This window comes from Paramisgurnus dabryanus, chromosome 14, assembly GCF_030506205.2.
Source record: "Paramisgurnus dabryanus chromosome 14, PD_genome_1.1, whole genome shotgun sequence".
NCBI lineage: Eukaryota > Metazoa > Chordata > Actinopteri > Cypriniformes > Cobitidae > Paramisgurnus > Paramisgurnus dabryanus.
In genome coordinates, this window is record NC_133350.1 from 28,166,376 (window position 1) to 28,186,968 (window position 20,593).

General features: G+C 45.7%; 1 pseudogene; it reads left to right on the forward strand.

Moving 5' to 3' along the window:
* Positions 1-9,201: 9,201 nt before the first annotated feature.
* LOC135719262 (E3 ubiquitin/ISG15 ligase TRIM25-like) lies at positions 9,202-14,570 on the forward strand (annotated as a pseudogene).
* The last annotated feature ends 6,023 nt before the right edge of the window (positions 14,571-20,593 follow it).

Here is a 20,593-nt window from a genome sequence, read left to right on the forward strand (position 1 = left end):
AAAGACACTGTTACTTGGACTTCGAGTATTTCTCACCGGCTCTGCTGTTTACAGCTCTCTGGGTAGGTATCACGTTCACAGCCTGTTCTTCAATTATTCACTCTCATTCTCCTTTCTCTCCACAGGTGGCCACTAGGACACAAAGACACTGTTACTTGGACTTCGAGTATTTCTCACCGGCTCTGCTGTTTACAGCTCTCTGGGTAGGTATCACGTTCACAGTCTGTTCTTCAATTATTCACTCTCGTTCTCCTTTCTCTCCACAGGTGGCCACTAGGACACAAAGACACTGTTACTTGGACTTCGAGTATTTCTCACCGGCTCTGCTGTTTACAGCTCTCTGGGTAGGTATCACGTTCACAGTCTGTTCTTTGATTATTCACTCTCGTTCTCCTTTCTCTCCACAGGTGGCCACTAGGACACAAAGACACTGTTACTTGGACTTCGAGTATTTCTCACCGGCTCTGCTGTTTACAGCTCTCTGGGTAGGTATCACGTTCACAGTCTGTTCTTCAATTATTCACTCTCGTTCTCCTTTCTCTCCACAGGTGGCCACTAGGACACAAAGACACTGTTACTTGGACTTCGAGTATTTCTCACCGGCTCTGCTGTTTACAGCTCTCTGGGTAGGTATGGTTTCCTCCGTAGGTCAGCAGAGGGGCGAAGGTCACACACCACCTCACCGGGTCGAGCGCTGCCCTATCTCCACTGCCCGTAGGGCGATCGAATCCTGGACAGGGGCGCCCCTTTGTAGAGACCGCGGGGGCGGCGGACCCTTTCGCCTCTGACTCTGCGACAAAGACAGACACAGGTAAGTTTGCACCACGAATATTTCCAATATTGTACTCACAGTCACTGACAGCTCTTGATCTGCGTCCCTTCGCACTCCGAAACAGCACACTGCGTATGGTAGCAGTAATTTCTGAGGTCGTTAGCCTCTCCGTCCTCTGCCCAGTAGAAGAAATGGATGATGCGGGGCTTCGTCTGACAAGACACACAGCAACCCACAGCAAATACACAGCACCACTCCAACGTGAAAAGCTTATTAATTGCAAAGTCTCACTCACCACACTATAAGTGCAACACAACAAGGGAAACGCCCGGTGTCCTCCACTGCACTTGGGCTGAGATAAGGGCGATGGAAAACGACCAGAATAGAGTCTCGTTGCTGTGGCTGCTTGGATTTACGCTTCTAACGGCTCGCCCACCACGCTATTGTAGGGGTAGGGCCGCCCTCCTTCTCCTGGAGGTTTCCAACGGTTACACAGGTTAATTTCTGCAAGTTACTCCACACCAAAAAGGTATACTCACAGCGGATAGCCTTTGTTTACGTTGTACAACAAGGTCAATTTTCTTCCTGCTTTACTCCTTCAAAAGTGCTGGTTAGACCAAAGTTCCTTTTTACCCATAGGATTTTCCGTTTACTCTAGCAGGTCCACCGTAAACTACAACGAGAGAGGGAGAGAGAGAGAGAAATACAGACAGCCACCACGTCTAACAATGAGCACAGCTCCGTTCCTCAGCACACACTACGACCCTTAACTGTGATTTAACTGTGCTTTTTATACTCCTCCATGTACTCCAGTTGTCCAATTGCCAGGCGATCTCTTTAACTATGCACAGCTGTGCTCAATCGGCTGATTACAGCCTTCGCGAAGCTGCCGGATGTCCGGTGTTTCTGTTCTCTGGTCTGGACGGAAACATCCGGGCGGAACCAAACTTCCTCAACTTTTGGTTCCGCCCTGAAAGATCGTCACCTTGTGACATCCTCCCCCGCCAATGCATTCTAGTCCCTGGAATGCCTTCGAGTCGTCCACTCACCGTAACGGGAAGGGGGTCGGCCTCGATTCTCCCGTTGGGAGCGCCTCACAGGGGAGTCAGGTTCAGCGGGCTCGGGCACAACCTCAGGTTGTCTCTGGGCGGCCGGGGGTTCGGCTGGCTCTGGCACTGGCTCTGGTTGTCTCTGGGCGGCCGGGGGTTCGACTGGCTCAGGTGCTAGCTCTGGCTCTCCTGGGGCAGCCGGGGGTGGTGCCACCACGGGTAGGCCTGGTACCACAGCCCATCCTTCCATCCAGGGAGCCGCCGGTGCCGGTTCCGTAACTACCTCTTTCGCGGCCTCGGGATAATTTGGGCAAGGGCGAATCATGTTTCGGTGTACCACACGTTCAGGGTCGGCCTTCCCTTCCGGCCGGATGGTATACACCGGCTGTCCCGGTCTCTGTTGCCTGCAGACTACGTACGGGGTGGTCTCCCAACGGTCACTCAACTTTCCTTTGCCTTGCCGCCGATTGTCTCGTACCAAGACTCTCTCTCCTGGTAACAAGGGGGCGTCCCGGGCCGTCCGGTCGTACAACCGCTTGTTCTTTTCCCCTGTGACCCGTATCTTCTGGGATACCTGTTCGTAGGCAAAGTGCAGCCGTTGGTGGTGGCGCCCCACCCACTCCGTCACGCTCCCTTCCTCCTGACCAGCGGCCACTCCCAAGACCAGGTCCGTGGGCATCCGCACATGTCTGCCGAACATCAGATAAGTGGGGGCATACCCCGTCGTACTATGGACGCTGTTATTATAGGCTTGTAAAAGGTTCGGTAGAGCACTCGCCCAATCGCTCTGCTTCCGTTGATCCAGGGTCCCTAGGAGCCCCAACAGGGTCTGATTAAACCTCTCACAGCAGCCGTTTCCTTGAGGGTGATAAGACGTCGTATGGGTCTTAGTGCACCCATACAGCTGGCATAATTCTCGGATCACCTTCGATTCGAAATTGGCCCCTTGATCTGAGTGCAAGAACTCTGGACATCCGAACGTTTGGAAGACGTGCCGCCATAGAACCGTTGCGGTGGTGTTTGCCGTCTGATCAAGGGTGGGAACTGCCCATGCGTATTTTGTAAACAGGTCGGTGATTACTAAGATGTTCGGATAGCGGTCCTGTGGCCGGCCCAGTGTCAGGAAATCCATCGCCATGATGTGGAGGGGGGCTTTGGCATGGATGGGCACCATCGGCGCTCGAGCCTCTCGTCGAGATTTGAACAACATACACCTGGGGCAAGCTTGGACCAAGCTGCGTACTGATGCTTCCAGCCCCGGCCAGTAGAAAAACCTGCGCAGCAGAGATACTGTTCGTTCTTGTCCCTGGTGCCCCAGCTGATCATGGTAGGCGGACACCAAGGCTGCTGCTTGATCGGCGGGCACCACGATCTGGCGCACCTCCTCGCCCAGCTTCGGGTCACTAACCTTTCGGCAAAGCACCCCTTCTTGTAGTTCCAGCTTGTCCCACTGTCCCAGCAGTCTTTTTCCCGTCTCTGTCTGGGTCAGTCTCTCAGACGACGTTGGCCGTCGGCCCTGCTCCACCCACGTCTTCACCCGACACACATCCTGATCCTGGGCCTGCCTCGCTTTCCACCGACAGGGGTCCCAGCCCCAGTTCCCCGGTACCGCCTCCTGCTGGCCTCCTGGCGCCTCCACGGCCCCTATCAGATAGCCTTCCCTCTGGCTTTCTTCTTCCTGGCCCCCCCGGCACCCGGGGTTGTCCACCTCTGGTAGTCGGGACAAGACATCCGCGTTCGTGTGCTCTCGCCCAGGCCGATACTGCAGTTGATAATCAAAATTTGCAAGTTGTGCCACCCAGCGCTGCTCCACAGCTCCCAACTTCGCTGTCTGTAAATGCACCAAAGGATTATTGTCCGTAATCACCGTTACCTTAGCGCCCCAGAGGTGGTCCTTAAACTTCTCGCTCAGGGCCCACTTCAGGGCCAGCAGTTCCAGTTTGAATGAGCTGTAGTTTGCATCGTTCCTCTCAGCTGGGTGGAGGCTTCGGCTTGCGTAGGCAATCACTCGTTCCGTTCCCGCTTGTCGTTGGGCCAAGACTGCTCCCAACCCCAGGTTGCTAGCGTCTGTATACAAGATAAATGGTTGAGTAAAGTCTGCATAGGCCAAGATAGGAGCCTGTAACAGTTCCTGCTTCAATCTCTGAAAGGCCACCTCACAGGACTCATCCCAGTCAATAGGGGGTGACCCCCGTCCCCGGTTCCGCCCTGTACCGACCAGCAGCTGGTTAAGCGGCTTAGCGATCTTTGAAAAATCTTTTATAAACCATCTGTAGTATCCCACAAACCCTAGAAATGATCGTACTTGCCTCACAGTCTTGGGTGCACTCCAATCTCTTACCGCAGAGACTTTCCCAGGGTCTACGGCCACCCCAGCAGCGCTGACCACGTGACCCAGGAACTGGACTTCTCGCCTCAACAGATGGCATTTATCGGGTTGCAATTTCAGCCCATACTTCTCCATCGCCTGGAAAACCTCTTCGAGGTGTCGGAGGTGGGAATCGAAATCTGGGGAGTACACAATTACATCATCTAAATATACCAAGACTGACTCCATTAACTGACCTCCAAGACAGCGCTGCATCAGGCGTTGGAACGTGGCTGGGGCGTTACAGAGCCCGAAGGGCATCCGTTCCAACTCGAATAATCCAAACGGGGTCGTGAAGGCGGTCTTCTCCCTATCGGCCTCGGCCACCGGCACCTGCCAATACCCACTGGCCAGATCCAAAGTGGAGTACCACGCAGACCGCGTGAGACCGGCAAGGGAGTCTTCGATCCGTGGTAGGGGAAAAGCGTCTTTTTTGGTCACCAGGTTGAGCTTACGATAGTCCACACAAAACCTCCAAGCTCCCGACTTTTTCTGTACAAGCACGATAGGGGCTGCCCATGGGCTACTGCTTTCCCGGACGATGCCCCGCCCCAGCATGCCCTGCAATAGTGAGCGTACCTCTGTATACAAGGTGGGTGGGATCGGCCGGTACCTCTCCCTACTTGGTCCTGCATCTCCAGTCGGAATATGATGTTCCACCACCTTACTGCATCCGTAATCCTCCTCGTGTCTTGCAAACACATGTTGCCATTTCTTAAGGAGGGCTTGGAGTTTTTGTGTCTGCGCCTGTTCCAACTTTTCCCCTTGCAGGGACTCACCTGCCAGGTGCCTCGGCACGTCCCTCTCCCCGTTGTTCGAAGGGGCTTCCATTTGTGTCAGGGCCACCTCGATGACGGTGGGGCACACCTGACGGAAACTAACATCTCTCTCTTCCCTAACCTGATGGGGTGCGACCCCCGTTAGTCGGGCCAGCCGCTGGTGTCGGTGTAAGTGTACTGGATATGGGTGGTCATTTCGAACCTTTACAGGGACCCTCCCCCGGTGGACCGCCGCTAGGCCTCGTGCTACTTCCACTTGGGGGGAATCGGCGTGGGGTTCAACCAATACCCATTCTTCGGGGCCAACTCCTCGGGGGGCCACTCTCACCCACACCATGGCCTCACTCCTAGGGGGGATAGATAAAGCAAAGCGACACATCACTCTTCCTACCTCTTCCCGGCCTCTGCGGACCTGGGTCATCTGGACCCGACGACAGTCGGCGACTACTCGCTCCCATAGGGGCCTCTCGACAGGGGAGATCCTAGGGCCAGGCTTAGCCCGAAATAACTCCTCCCAACACTCGGAGAGAACGTTCATACCTAATAGGGCTCGATGGACACCCAAACACCTGTCTTCCACGATGATCACCCCTTTTTGGGGGACTAACACCCCGTGAACTTCTAAGTCCGTCAGCCGGTAGCCAATGTAAGGGATCTCTAGGCCGTTGGCGCCCCGCAACGTCAGCCAGGGGGCCTCTCCTCCTTGTACTCTCTGCTTCCCGAATACTTCCTGCGAGAGACTTTCTGCAAACAATGTCACTTGAGAGCCCGTATCCACCAGGCACTGTACTGTCTTGCCACATACCTTTACCTCCGCCATTGGGCTATGCCCCACCATCTGGTCTCTAGAATTGTCACTTCTTCCCGGGTCTTCTCGAGGGGTCCCGGCCACACGACCCACTGTGGCCGGTCGTCCTAAAAACCCCCTTCCGATGCCCTGCGAGGCCCACACTGTCGGCTATAATGCCCTGGTTCTCCACAACGATTGCAGATTGGCCGCCCCTGGTCATCCCATTCGAAGCGGGGCCGGTTAAAACGGTTCGGGCGTCCCGGTGGCTCTCGGCCCCTCTCAGAGTAGACTCGCTCTCGGGGTGCCGGCCTCGGTTCCTCTCGCGCCCTACCTTGGCGAAGTTCTCCCAGGAGGGTTTTAGATAGTTCCGACATCTGCTCTCGGACGTCTTTCAACAACTCTACTTTCAGGGCTTGCTTCCAATCGGTGTGTTCAGGCGGTGCTGCTGTATTTCCACTTACGACTGCGCATACGGGGGTTTCACTTACTTCGACCTCGTCACCCTCCAGGGCCAGCGCCTCCTTCTTTAGGTCTTCAAAAGTAAGCCCAGGGTCCCTCCGAAACTGGACCCTCAGACTTTGCCTCACAGGGCCCTCTTTCATCCCCAAGAGGAACTGGTCGCGTAACAAGGCCTCTCCGTCTCCTAGCCCATGGTCTCGTCGGACCTGCAGGCGAGTGAACTGCTCCCGCAGCCGGAGGGCAAAAGCTCTAATGGGTTGTCGGGGGCCTTGCTTACAATTAAAAAATTGTGAACGGAGGACAGCTACGGGGGTATGGTCACCATATTGCTCGGTAAGGAACTGGAACACAGTCTGGGCGGTGGCTCTGATTGCTTCGGGGGCGGCTTGTACCTCTCGCCGTGCTTCTCCCTCTAGGGAGTTCAACACAAACTGGAGCCGCTGGGCGGCGCTAAGGCCCTGTAAGTAGGCCAAGTATTCCAACTGGGCCTTCCATTCAGCCAGTCGTACCTCCGACTCTGCTCCTCCATATTTCTGGATCCATGGGCTTCCCATGATGATGGACGTGGCACGGGGTGGGGCTGCAGGCCCCGCGTTGTCAGTCATTGGGTGACCTTGGTTACTCAACTCGAGGTGGGGCCCTGCCGACTACGCCAAAATCTGTCACCCCCAAGGGCTGGCTATGTTTGACTAGAAGCCACGCCCCTTCTCAACTCCCACCTCGAGGAGGTCCCCAAAGCCAACCCAATGACCAGACAAACACGGGAACAGGTAAGTAAAATTTAAAATTTAAAACAAGCTTTATTTGATTTAAATATTTAAAAGAACTGGGAAATGGGGAAGGGGAAATTAAAACTAATGGGCTTCTTCTCCTCCCTCCAGGGAGACTGCAACCACGGGCAGACAGGGCAAGGGCAACAGGGATGCAGCCCACTGTAAGCCGGGGGAAAGGGGAAACGTCAGGCTCCGGCCTGGACCCTGCTAACCGTGGCGCCCTCCTTCTTCCTTCCTGGAGGCAGAACAAATTCGGGGTGACTGGTAAGGAGATTTTCCGCTGTCTGCGTACCTTTCCTCTGTTCGGCAGGGGGTCCTCGCCCCGCGTGCCTTCACGTTCCCCGTCGTCCGTTCGCCCTCGTTCTCCTTGTTTCCCACAGGCAGTCACTGCGACACAAAGACACTGTTACTTGGACTTCGAGTATTTCTCACCGGCTCTGCTGTTTACAGCTCTCTGGGTAGGTATCACGTTACCCAGTCTGTTCTCTGATTATTCACTCTCGTTCTCCTTTCTCTCCACAGGTGGCCACTAGGACACAAAAACACTGTTACTTGGACTTCGAGTATTTCTCACCGGCTCTGCTGTTTACAGCTCTCTGGGTAGGTATCACGTTCACAGTCTGTTCTTCAATTATTCACTCTCGTTCTCCTTTCTCTCCACAGGTGGCCACTAGGACACAAAGACACTGTTACTTGGACTTCGAGTATTTCTCACCGGCTCTGCTGTTTACAGCTCTCTGGGTAGGTATCACGTTCACAGTCTGTTCTTCGATTATTCACTCTCGTTCTCCTTTCTCTCCACAGGTGGCCACTAGGACACAAAGACACTGTTACTTGGACTTCGAGTATTTCTCACCGGCTCTGCTGTTTACAGCTCTCTGGGTAGGTATCACGTTCACAGTCTGTTCTTCAATTATTCACTCTCGTTCTCCTTTCTCTCCACAGGTGGCCACTAGGACACAAAGACACTGTTACTTGGACTTCGAGTATTTCTCACCGGCTCTGCTGTTTACAGCTCTCTGGGTAGGTATGGTTTCCTCCGTAGGTCAGCAGAGGGGCGAAGGTCACACACCACCTCACCGGGTCGAGCGCTGCCCTATCTCCACTGCCCGTAGGGCGATCGAATCCTGGACAGGGGCGCCCCTTTGTAGAGACCGCGGGGGCGGCGGACCCTTTCGCCTCTGACTCTGCGACAAAGACAGACACAGGTAAGTTTGCACCACGAATATTTCCAATATTGTACTCACAGTCACTGACAGCTCTTGATCTGCGTCCCTTCGCACTCCGAAACAGCACACTGCGTATGGTAGCAGTAATTTCTGAGGTCGTTAGCCTCTCCGTCCTCTGCCCAGTAGAAGAAATGGATGAAATGGTCTGACAAGACACACAGCAACCCACAGCAAATACACAGCACCACTCCAACGTGAAAAGCTTATTAATTGCAAAGTCTCACTCACCACACTATAAGTGCAACACAACAAGGGAAACGCCCGGTGTCCTCCACTGCACTTGGGCTGAGATAAGGGCGATGGAAATACGACCAGAATAGAGTCTCGTTGCTGTGGCTGCTTGGATTTACGCTTCTAACGGCTCGCCCACCACGCTATTGTAGGGGTAGGGCCGCCCTCCTTCTCCTGGAGGTTTCCAACGGTTACACAGGTTAATTTCTGCAAGTTACTCCACACCAAAAAGGTATACTCACAGCGGATAGCCTTTGTTTACGTTGTACAACAAGGTCAATTTTCTTCCTGCTTTACTCCTTCAAAAGTGCTGGTTAGACCAAAGTTCCTTTTTACCCATAGGATTTTCCGTTTACTCTAGCAGGTCCACTGTAAACTACAACGAGAGAGGGAGAGAGAGAGAGAAATACAGACAGCCACCACGTCTAACAATGAGCACAGCTCCGTTCCTCAGCACACACTACGACCCTTAACTGTGATTTAACTGTGCTTTTTATACTCCTCCATGTACTCCAGTTGTCCAATTGCCAGGCGATCTCTTTAACTATGCACAGCTGTGCTCAATCGGCTGATTACAGCCTTCGCGAAGCTGCCGGAGGTCCGGTGTTTCTGTTCTCTGGTCTGGACGGAAACATCCGGGCGGAACCAAACTTCCTCAACTTTTGGTTCCGCCCTGAAAGATCGTCACCTTGTGACACTTAGACACGGAAGTCAGAGAAAACGAAACTTGAGTTGTGTCTGAGCGGTTGAACTTCCCTCACTGTTCGTCTCCACGTGCAGTAAAATGGCAGAAGCCAGTATTTCAGTGGCTCAGGATCAATTCATCTGTCCAGTGTGTCTGGATCTACTGAAGGATCCAGTGACCATTCCCTGTGGACACAGTTACTGTATGAGCTGTATTACAAACTACTGGAATCAGAAGGATCAGAAGAGAGATTACAGCTGTCCTCAATGCAGACAGACCTTCAAACCAAGACCGGCTCTGAATAAAAACACCATACTGGCTGAAATGGTGGAGAAACTGAAGAAGACCAAAGTACATGCTGATGTTTCTGCTCAGTGTTCTGCTGGAGATGTGCCGTGTGACGTCTGTACTGAAATCAAACACAAAGCTGTCAAGTCCTGTCTGATGTGTCTGAACTCTTACTGTGTCAACATCACCTCCAACAACATGAGACTTTCTTCAAAGGAAAGAGACACAACTTGATAGAGGCAACTGGACGACTTCAGGAGGTCATCTGCCCTCAACATGAGAAACTACTGGAGATTTATTGTCGTACTGATCAGCGTTGTGTGTGTTATCTGTGTATGATGGATAAACACAAAAATCATGACACTGTATCAGCTGCAGCAGAAAGAACTGAGAAACAGGTAAGAACTCACAACATAGACTTTCTGTATTACAGTTTTTACCAATTGCTTACACACGTTTTCAAAACTAAGTCTCCTTTTTTCAAAACTCTACACACAATTCTCAAAACTGCACACACACAATGCAAAGTACCTCACATCTCCTTCAAAATGCAACACTGCATTCAAAATGCCACAAACACAAGTCAGAATCAAGCATTATTTGCATCAAATAGCAAACACTTCTTATAATAACACATTTTTGGATAATACCATGTAAACACTGCTGTTCTAAATCTAAAGCTCTTTGGTCTTTCATAGGCTTATATCTTTCAATACAATGTTCTGTGAAAGTAATCTGCTGAGAGGAGTAACAAGTACACCGGAAACGCCAATGCAATGTAGAAACAGAAAATATTTATTAGGCCAAACATCACTGTTGTATACATTAGCATACAACAAAACTATAAACATGTAAATCAAAAGTATATTCTTTACAGTAGAATACAGTAAATTGTGTGTGGTGTCCCGGTCCAGTAATTGGCAGGGGGGTGGGGTGCAGATTGCCAAAACAGGTAATCTGACCTTTGACCTATTTATAGGCCTATCTATACTACTGTAAAGTAAAGCAGTGATTGGTTAGTGATCTGTTAAGCAATTTGTGTTTGCTCATGTGAGGAGTGTGTCTGTGTGACCTGGTGAATAAGTGGCATTTTGATTGGTTGTGTTTGGAAAAGGAAAGCAAGTCACTTCCTCATAGATCTTTGTGTTTTAGGTAGAGAATTGTGTGTAGTGTTTTGAAAAAAGTGTTTTATGCAATTGAAAACGTCAAAGGCTGAGAAATAGCTTATGGTTTTGAAGATTTGGCATGTAGTTTTGCACTTTGAGTGAGAGCTTTCAAAAATCATGTGACATGAAAAGATTTTGTGTGTAAGCAATCGTAAAAAACTGTAATGAAAAACTGTTAATGTCAAATAATAAACATTCATGATCCTCTTATACTTTAAGGACTCATAATTCATAACAATAGGGTACACTGTAAAATATTTTGTAATATAAACCTTGAATTAAAAATGTATCTTAATGATATAGATTGTTCCTTCTTTTATTTTTACACAAGAGGGTTTTAGGTGATACAAAGAGAAAATACCATCAGAGAATGAAACAGATCGAAAAGGAGCTTAAGGATCTGAGAGATGTTATTGAGTCTAATAAGGTGAGTTTTCATGAGAAGTTTGAGTGCTGAAGAAGTTTCAGTCTGACTGAAGCTCACTAGTGTGATGTAAGATCTGATTGTAATGTGTGTGTGTGTGTGTGTTTGTGATAACAGCGCTCTGCACAGACAGCAGTGAAGGACAGTAAGAGGATCTTTACTCAACTGATCTGCTCCATTGAGAGAAGACGCTCTGAGGTGATACAGCTGATCAGAGATCAGGAAAAGACTGCAGTGAGTCGAGCTGAAGAACGACTGGAGCGACTGATGCGGGAGATTGATGATCTGAGGAGGAGAGACGCTGAGCTGGAGAAACTTTCACACACAGATGATCACATCCTTTTTCTACAGGTAACACAACCACTTATAAACAACACAGTGATTTAAGTTACACCTTGATATTAGAGAAGAAGAGTCATTTCCCAATAATTTCCTTTCACTTTAACTGAATCTTTATAGTTTGAGACATTACAAAGTGATTTAAAAATGATAAGCACAACTACTGTTAAAATTCAGTATCAGGTCACCTGTTTGTTTACTTAATTGTGAACTTAATTCAAGTATAGAAAACTTTATTAACTTTATTGAAAACTAAATTACAGTTTTTCTTGGTTGCCTAAACACATTTCTTGAAACTATGCCTCATATTCTCAAAACAGTAAACACAATTGCATAACATCTCACCCAATACTCCAAAAATTATATTTTCAGGTCAAAATGAAGCTCTACACTCAAAACTATTCACTCTTACTGAAAAACCAAACTTTTCCCTCAGACATCACACAGAAGCTTTCAAAAACACACACACTAAAACATAGTATTACACAATGGTGCTATAAATTCAAAACAATCCAAAACTGGTAAGTTGCTTGTGGTTCTCCCGCTCAAAAACCTTTTCACATGACCAAAAAAAGACACAATCAATGTAAGCATTAGCACATTTTTATTCATTAATGTCTTTTTCCTCCTCTCCCTCCTCCTCCTCATCTTCCTCTCCCTCCTTCTCTTCCTCCTCCTTTACCTCAACCTATTCCTTCATTTCTCTGTGGATCCATTGTTTCAAAGCTCAGTGAACTGTTTCGAGCCCTTTTATCTATCTATTGAAGGATCTGATTGATGTGTGTTCATTTTTGACTCTTAGTGTTTCCACCTTGGTAATTGTTTGCTAACTGAGCTTAAGCTGGGCTGACTTTAGTGAACAGAAATGCTAGTGCTTTCCATATGACCACATGGTATAAGCACTGAGAAATGTAGGGATTTGTGTGTACAGTTTTGAAGTAACGGTTCACCAAATCTGACTCATGTGTTAAAGCAGAGGAGTAGTGTTTATAGTTCAGCAAAATGATTGTGCTTTTTGAAAAATGGCGTTATGGTTTTGACATTTTAGTTCAAAAACCTGGTTATAGTGTTTTAGCAATCGCGAAAAACTGAAATCTTGATCTGTATAACAATAATCAAATAATGTTTCATTGAGCCAACTTAAAGGTATAGCGGAAGATTTTCCCGAATTATTTAAAAGAACCGCCCCTCGATATTTTAAAAAAAATGCTCCCGAGAGGGAACGCCTGTTAAACGCGTGCACGAGACAGAGAGAGCGTGCAGGAGCTCAGTTCTTCTCTTCGCTCTGTTTACAAGTTTCTGTCGGCATGTTTACCGTGTCTGTGCTGTTCGTGACTTGTGCCAGGGCTAGCATCGCAAATCATAGCTTACATCAACTTTTACCAGCAGTGATTTTAAATGGATTTCTCATAGTATGACAAAATGTACCTTTCCAGTAGAAACTTCGCGTGGGAAGCCCAACCTGTCCTTTTAGCTCACGCCAGCGTGTGAAATAGTCTCCCATAAACATCTGGTCTTGTTTCTTTATTTATAGTCCTTTCTCTTCTTGTCATACAATTCGTAGACACTTTTTCTCTTGCGCCCCTCAGACATTTTGAAAAATCACAGTGAGAACGCGACCTTCAATGAATGGTTGAAACCGTAGCACAACACACATACACGTGAAAGTGCGCATGTGCAGAAAGCGAACGTAGAGGCGAGCACGTGCGACGGTTATACGTCAACATATAATCTGAATGATTGACATCTAGGATGACCAATAACAGTGGTGATCCACCCGGAAAATGAAAATCTTCCGCTATACCTTTAATAAATGCGTCATAAAAAGCCTTGTAATGGTAACCCCTAAAAATAATAAATATATAACACAAACTTATCTAAATCTCCAACATAAATGAACGATAAACACAATAAAAAATCTTTTCTCATTGTTTCTGTAGAGTTTTCAGTCTCTGTCTGTCTCTCTTAAATGTAAAGATGAACCCAACATCACTTTTACTTCTCAACTCTCTTTTGATGATGTGAGAAAATCTGTATCTATACTGAAAGAAAAACTTCAGGATTTCTACAAAGAGATTGACAAGATATCTTATAAAGGTAAGAAAATTCTTGTTATATAAAAAAGAATCTCAAAACATATGGTGGATATATGTACTGTATACCTACTTTTAAAATTACAATTGCAGCCATTATTTCTTTTTATGTCTTTAGTTACACCCAACAATGAACCTAAAACCAGACAGGAGTTTCTACAATGTAAGACATCACACGCACACACGCACGCACCCCCCCACACAAACACATTCTGGTTTCCATGTTTTGTGGGGACATTCCATAGACATAATGCCTTTTATACCATACAGTATATTCTATTCCCCTTACCTACCCCATTCCCTAACCCCAACCATCACAGAAACCCTTTTCTTGCTTCACATTTTCAAGAAACATCATCTTGTTCGATTGATAAGCTTGTTTCCTCAACATCCAAAATGTCACAAAAACACTGGTATTCATATATTTGTGTGGACAATTGGTCCCCACAACGTGATAATTACTAGGTACACACACACATAAGGACACACACACAGAAACAGAGAGCTTTATTTACAGTAAATCTATTTGTTTTTATCTCCATCAGATTTTTGTCAGCTGACTCTGGATACAAACACAATGAATAAAAACCTCCATCTGTCTGAGAAAAACAGAAGAGTTTCATGGACTGATAGAGTCCAGCGGTATCCTGATCATCCAGACAGATTTGATCATGTGTGTCAGGTGTTGTGTAGAGAGAGTTTGTGTGAACGCTGTTACTGGGAGATTGAGTTCAGTGCTGATGTGTTTTCTGCTGTGGGTATATCAGTGTCATATAAGAGCATCAGTAGGAAGGGTCGGGGTGGTGAATGTGAGTTTATATATAATGATCAGTGCTGGAGTTTGTACTGCTGTTCATCCAGGTGTTCATTCTATCACAACAACAAACGCACAGATCTTCCTGTGAAGTTGAGTTCCTGTATAATAGGAGTGTATGTGGATTACAGTGCAGGATCTCTGTCCTTCTACAGAGTCTCAGACACAATGAAGCTCATACACAGAGTCCAGACCACATTCACTCAACCTCTCTGTCCTGGGTTTCTGTTTATGGAGGATCAACAGTGAAACTCTGTGATGTTAAAAGATAGTTTATATCTGAATGTGAATATGACTGCTTTTTGTTGTTTTGTTGTCATATGTAGGACAGTTTTGAAAGATATAAAGTTTTATGTGGATGCTAAATAAACAATCAGGTTAATGTGCTTGTGTGAATCATGGACATTTCATTTTTAATAAGAAATGCTGGTGTGCTATAGCCTAGAAATCTAGACGCACCCTAGCGGCCGCAAAATATATTTGCTGCCAGGGTTTAGTCTAGGCACTCACAATACACTTAACCGGTCTAAAAACCAAAATTTGGTCAGGCCAATCACACCGTGTGTAGCGTCTGTGGGGCGGGCTTAACATGATGACGACAGAGCTGCAACGGTTCCTACTTGAAAACAGAGAATGGCTGCTGCTCCTGGCGAACAGCTATCTTTTGAAGCGGCTTTGGCCGCGACTCTGGAGGACTTAGACTTATGTTTTTCTTTGAGAGAAGAGCAAATAAACCCTACTGAAGTCCTTTTAAAGCAAGAAAGATGTGTTTGGAGTTTTGCCGACTGGTTACGGTAACTACGTCACCTTCTTCGTTGCTCTGATCCGTCATAGCGCTATCCTATTGCGTGCAGAGGCATTTTGAGGGACAACCTTATATCCCGCCCCTTGCATTGAGCCGTTTGTGTGAAGAGTTGCCAGACCTTACATCTTGATGTAGGTCTGGCTAACCAGGCTAGGTGTGCTAGTGGATGTCTACAACAATTCCTGTTGTGCACCTATTTGGCTCCCCCTACTGGCTTAACTTGCAATCTCATTACTGATTGGTTGACTTTGCTGCCTCTCAAAAAAATGTAGCCAATTATTTTAAAGTGAGGGGCAGTGAGATGCCTGTGATGTCATAAGCAACAGTTTTTCAGATTGGGCCGTTTTCTGGCTGACATTTCTAAAAGAGGAATTTCTATGAGACTGAGATGTTTAGCATGTCTAGCACTTTTGTATGTTTGTGAATGCAGGTAGACTATCATTATTCAACAAAGACAAGGTAAAAATGGTTTTTCATTCTCTGTCCCCTTTAAGGTGAAATGATTAAGATGATGTTTACTTAACATTGTATTTTGATTATGAATGACATTAAAATACTGATATTTAAAACAGCAAACACCCCGCTAATACCCATTTTAACATATAATTTGTGAGCACAACTGTAAAATGAGACCATGTATTTCTCATTAGGTTGTATTTTATATGATCATGTAAAGAAGTTACGTCCTATACTATAGTAAAAGTGATGTGTTTGCACTGTCTCATGATCATCATTCATCAGAAAAATTGTTAAGGATTGCTTCATTGTCATTTTTACATATTGATGGTGTATCATACAAAACAATGTATTCTGTTTAGTTATTAAAATACCCGACATGACTAGAAGAACACAGCTACACCTAATCCCAACTGAGTTTATTGTCTTCTTGTTTAATCAGTCAAAACATTTCTACAGTGGCCTAGTGGTTCATGTAGGTTGTCTACAAACCGGAAGGTTGGTGGTTCAATCCCCGGCTCCACCGGACTGAGTGTCGAGGTGTCCTTGAACAAGACACCTAACCCCAGCTGCTCCCGACGAGCTAGCTGGCGCCTTGCATGGCTGACACCGCCGTCGGTGTATGAATGTGGGAGTGAATGGGTGAATGTGAGGCTAATTGTAAAGCGCTTTGGATGGCCATAGGTCTGTTAAAAGCGCTATATATAAATGCAGTCCATTTACCAGAGGCGATTCTAGGGTTAGAGCTTTAGGGGTGCTGAGCTCCGCTGCCACCACCCACTCTTTTTTCCTACAGAAACCAATGATATGTTTATTGTAAAATAACTATCATTTTAACATTGGTTCAACTAACTCCAAAATCCAGATTTTTTTGGAGACCTTTCAGGCATGAAAACGGATCAGGGGTGAAAAAGATGAGAAGAAAATTACCCCTCTAGGGTCCGGGAGCATGCTCCCCCATAGAACTTTTTTTTTAAATAACATATTTTAAAGCATCAATCTGATGAGTTTTGAGATGCATTTTTTTGCCAGCCTTTTTATTTCTAATTAGTGGCGAGCTAGCACTTTTTTGCCATTAATGCCATATTAAAGTATCAGGACAAAAGGTGGGCTACAGCAGCAGTGTGGGTATGGTTTTATGTGGATATACAGTGTGTCATTTTAAGCCTTTGTCAAAATGACAAATCTCCTAATTTATAACTTTTATGCCTACAACATATGGTAGGTTTATTAATAGTTTGTTCATTTGCAGCTTTTCTTTTAACAGTCCTTTAATTGAACCATTACCTTTACTATATGTCTAAAACAAAACACTTGTGACTCCTGCACTAAGGGTTAAAAACGTTATCCCCTTCATATTAATCTACATGTGACAAACTAAAAAATATTTATTGTCTAGTTTGATAGTCAGACAGTTAGTGATTTGACACATAACTTACCGGTACTGGTGGTATTGTGATATGTAGTTTGTTTTCACTCTGTTCCAAACGCCATGTTTTCATGACGACTGACCAGAAAAGACGCACGTGACGTCATGTTTATATGACTCCCGATTGTTAAAATAAGTCTCAAATTAACGATAAATCATACAATAAACTTTAACAACGGAGACACACGTATGCAACTACTCACTGAGACGCACAAAGCTGCATGCGTCTTGCGGAAGAACATTGTAACCGGCATTACTTCTCTCCGTTTAAGTCTATGGACGAGTCACCCAGGTACTGTACTACTCCGCAGCGCGCGGGTACCCGCCGGACTAAAATAATCCGAAAATAAACACTTATTATACATGTACCATGGTCAGGGGCGGAGTGGGACCCAAAAATCTACCGGGAAATTTCATAGACCACCAGCCCGCTGTGGTCAAAAAAAAAGAAAATGGTTCGCTGTAAATAAGCAAATGCTGAAATCTAAAATTACAATAAAATGACTGCAAAACAACATGAAAAACCGAGTGTAATAATTATTATTTAAAAGATCTTAAAGTCAACAGTTCCCTAGTTTTAGGTAAGCTAAAGCTTACTTTGGTTGCAAAGCAGTTGCTTATAAAATTATTAAGCCTGTTTGGAGAGAGATGTTTTACGTGACAAAATGTCAGTCATCGTGTGATAACGAAAATATAACGAGGCTTAAACTAACTTACATGTTCTGAGCAGGTGTTGTCAGTGAACAGGCTGTAAACTGTTGTCTAAGTTACAGACACTCGTGAAAAACTGATGCTGATTATCTGGGAAACATTCTCTAACAGCAGTCAAGTTGTCATTGTTTGTGTCAAAGTTGTGCATTTGTTGTAACATTAAAACAGGAGATCAGACTTACTCTGTGCTGCTCAAAGTGATGCTCGGAGCTCCATTCCTCTGTGGGTGTGCGAGGCTATGCTTTTTTATTGATTGTTGCGTTAAATCTTACCCAGATACAACAGTCCTATTTTCTGATTGGCTATTGTGTAGCCTCTTTCTTTATTTTTTGATTGGCTGATAGAACGCCAGGGGAGACGGGCTTGATAGAGAGAGCGGTGCGGCCAGATACATTTTGAGCGCTGAAGCATATGTGACCAGTCACGGAAAGTAGGGACACAAGTCGGATCTGGGCATTTTGAGTTATTCACAGATTCTGAAAGTGCAGTTTCTAAGCTTTCCAACGATGTGTAACACATGGAAATCTGATAAGATTTGGAGAAGTTGTGGCCATTTGAATATAGGAACTCAGAAATACTCAAACCGAGAAAATCAAGACGAAAGGGACTCTTCTTTTCAGCTGGGGGAGACAATAGGGCTCATTTACATCTCATTTAGCTAAGCCATGCCCCCTGTAAAACCCTTTTTGAGATGTTCTAGCATCATATGTACTATTTTATGACCAAATGACAACCCGCAAAAATAAACATGACTCTTTTACCTTTGTGGGGATCACAAGTCGAATCCAGTCTGTTTCAGATTATCCAATGTCCATATTTGTCCACAAATGCGTATAATCCGTGAAATATAGATTGTTTACATCAGATTTCGCATGAATGTCTGGTAATACAATATAATATATAATCTTAAGACTATTTAAATCGTAACATGTAAGGGTATATGAGCTTACATTCCGTTAAACACATGAACCCGCCTTCAAAGTTTGTATTTAAAATAGGGAAGTAGTATAATAGATCATCCAAACAGCGCCGTCGAAAACGTGACATCCTTTAGAGAGGTTACCAATGGCTCGCTCGTTCCTCCATCAGCCAATGACTTCATGGAAAATATTGATAGACAAAACATGTAGCCAATTATATGAAGAATACAACTATATCTGTGTAACTTCTGTGTGTTTGGACTCATGCCTCGCTGCAAGAACTGACATACAGATGACGTCAAAGTACCGCGAGAGCGAGTCGAAATTAAACTACTCCGTAAGATTTCTTGAAGAGCTCTCGCGGTACTTTGACGTTATCCGACTGCGGCGCCGCATAAAGTCAGTGACGCGGCTGACGTACGATGCGGCTGACTGTTATTTGTTCCGCCCCAGCTTCTTTTATTTTTCTTTTGTTTTGCGCGCCCGAGCTTTACGGTCTGGGGAGACGCAGGCTATAAGTTTGAAAAAAAAAAAAAAAACTTAGCAAACATGTCTGAGGAACAGGGCAGCGCGTCACTACAGTCACGTGACTTCACGCTCGAGCCGGAAGAGAAGACAATGCTGAATAAAGTCGTAATTCTGCTATTTTTGGACCAAACTGTATTTTCGATGCATCAACACAATCTTACTGACCCACTGATGTCACATGGACTACTTTGATGATGTTTTTATTAACTTTCTGGACATGGAAACCATACATAGATTTTCAATGAAGGGGAAAGCTCTCGGACTAAATCTAACGATAAAACATCTTAAACTGTGTTCCGAAGATGAACGGAGGTCTTCCGAGTTTAGAACGACATAAGGGTGAGTCATTAATTACATTATTTTCATTTTTGGGCGAACTATCCTTATTTAGTAGTCACGCTGTTCCCTTTGTGGGCGGAGGCGAAAACACAAGCTTATACAGTATGTAAATATACACACAGACAATGACGCCCCCCGCTGCACGCTAGAATCTCCGGAAAAACAAGCCTATTTTAACCGCAAAATGTACGCTTTTAAATATACAAAAACTGCTATCTCAAACATGGAGAGGCTTCTTCGTGATCTCAACTAACAGATTCTGCAATAAAACGAAAATCACAAATTTCGAAAAAAAAACTTTGTTTCTCATTTTCTCGAAACTTGTGCTGCCGACTTGAGTCCCTGGTTTCCGTGACGGGTCACATATTAAATATATGATAAATAGGTTTTAGTGTGGCCGGAGTGCATGACTAAAGACTGAAAGCACGGCTATTATCAGACCGGCCCTCGCGGCCTTAAAACACTACCGGCCCACCGGGAAAAGTCCCGCCTCTCCCGATTGCCACTCCGCCACTGAATGGTGATTCAGTATAAGACAAAAACACGGCTTGAAGCACCCCTAAAAAGGGGCTAGCCTCGCCCATGCCATTTACCATTTTTACCATAATAGTAAAACAGTCACAAGGACCTTTAATTTGCAAAATATACACTCTTATTTAACTACAGTTTTGAATGTTTATTTCAAAATACCCAGACGTCATGGGTGCGCATTGAATCTTTGGATAGCCAAGGCTTTGAAGGATACATCTATGGATTCTTGGTTACCTCAGTATTAATAAAAAAAAAAACGGCATAAGGCCCTGAGTATGTCATGGGGTAATTTTGATATTTGGCTGGAGTATCCCTTTAACTCGCACTGCTGTGATGAAGTCAATTTTTGAATGAGAAAGTGTTTTCCCTTAGGAAAAAGTGATGTCTCCTTTTGAAGTGAGCTTTGTAATATTGTAGATTTTATTCATTCTCAAACAGCAACATCACATACTAACTAAAGTTGTATGTAATATTTCCTGCAGGCAACACAAAACTTCTAAATTGAAGAAAGATCTTTTGGTTATGAAATGTGCTAGAATGATGAAATAGTAACAAAGCGCAGTTTTGATCCTAATGTTATTAAAGACTTAAACAATAAAATCTGAATGCTGCACA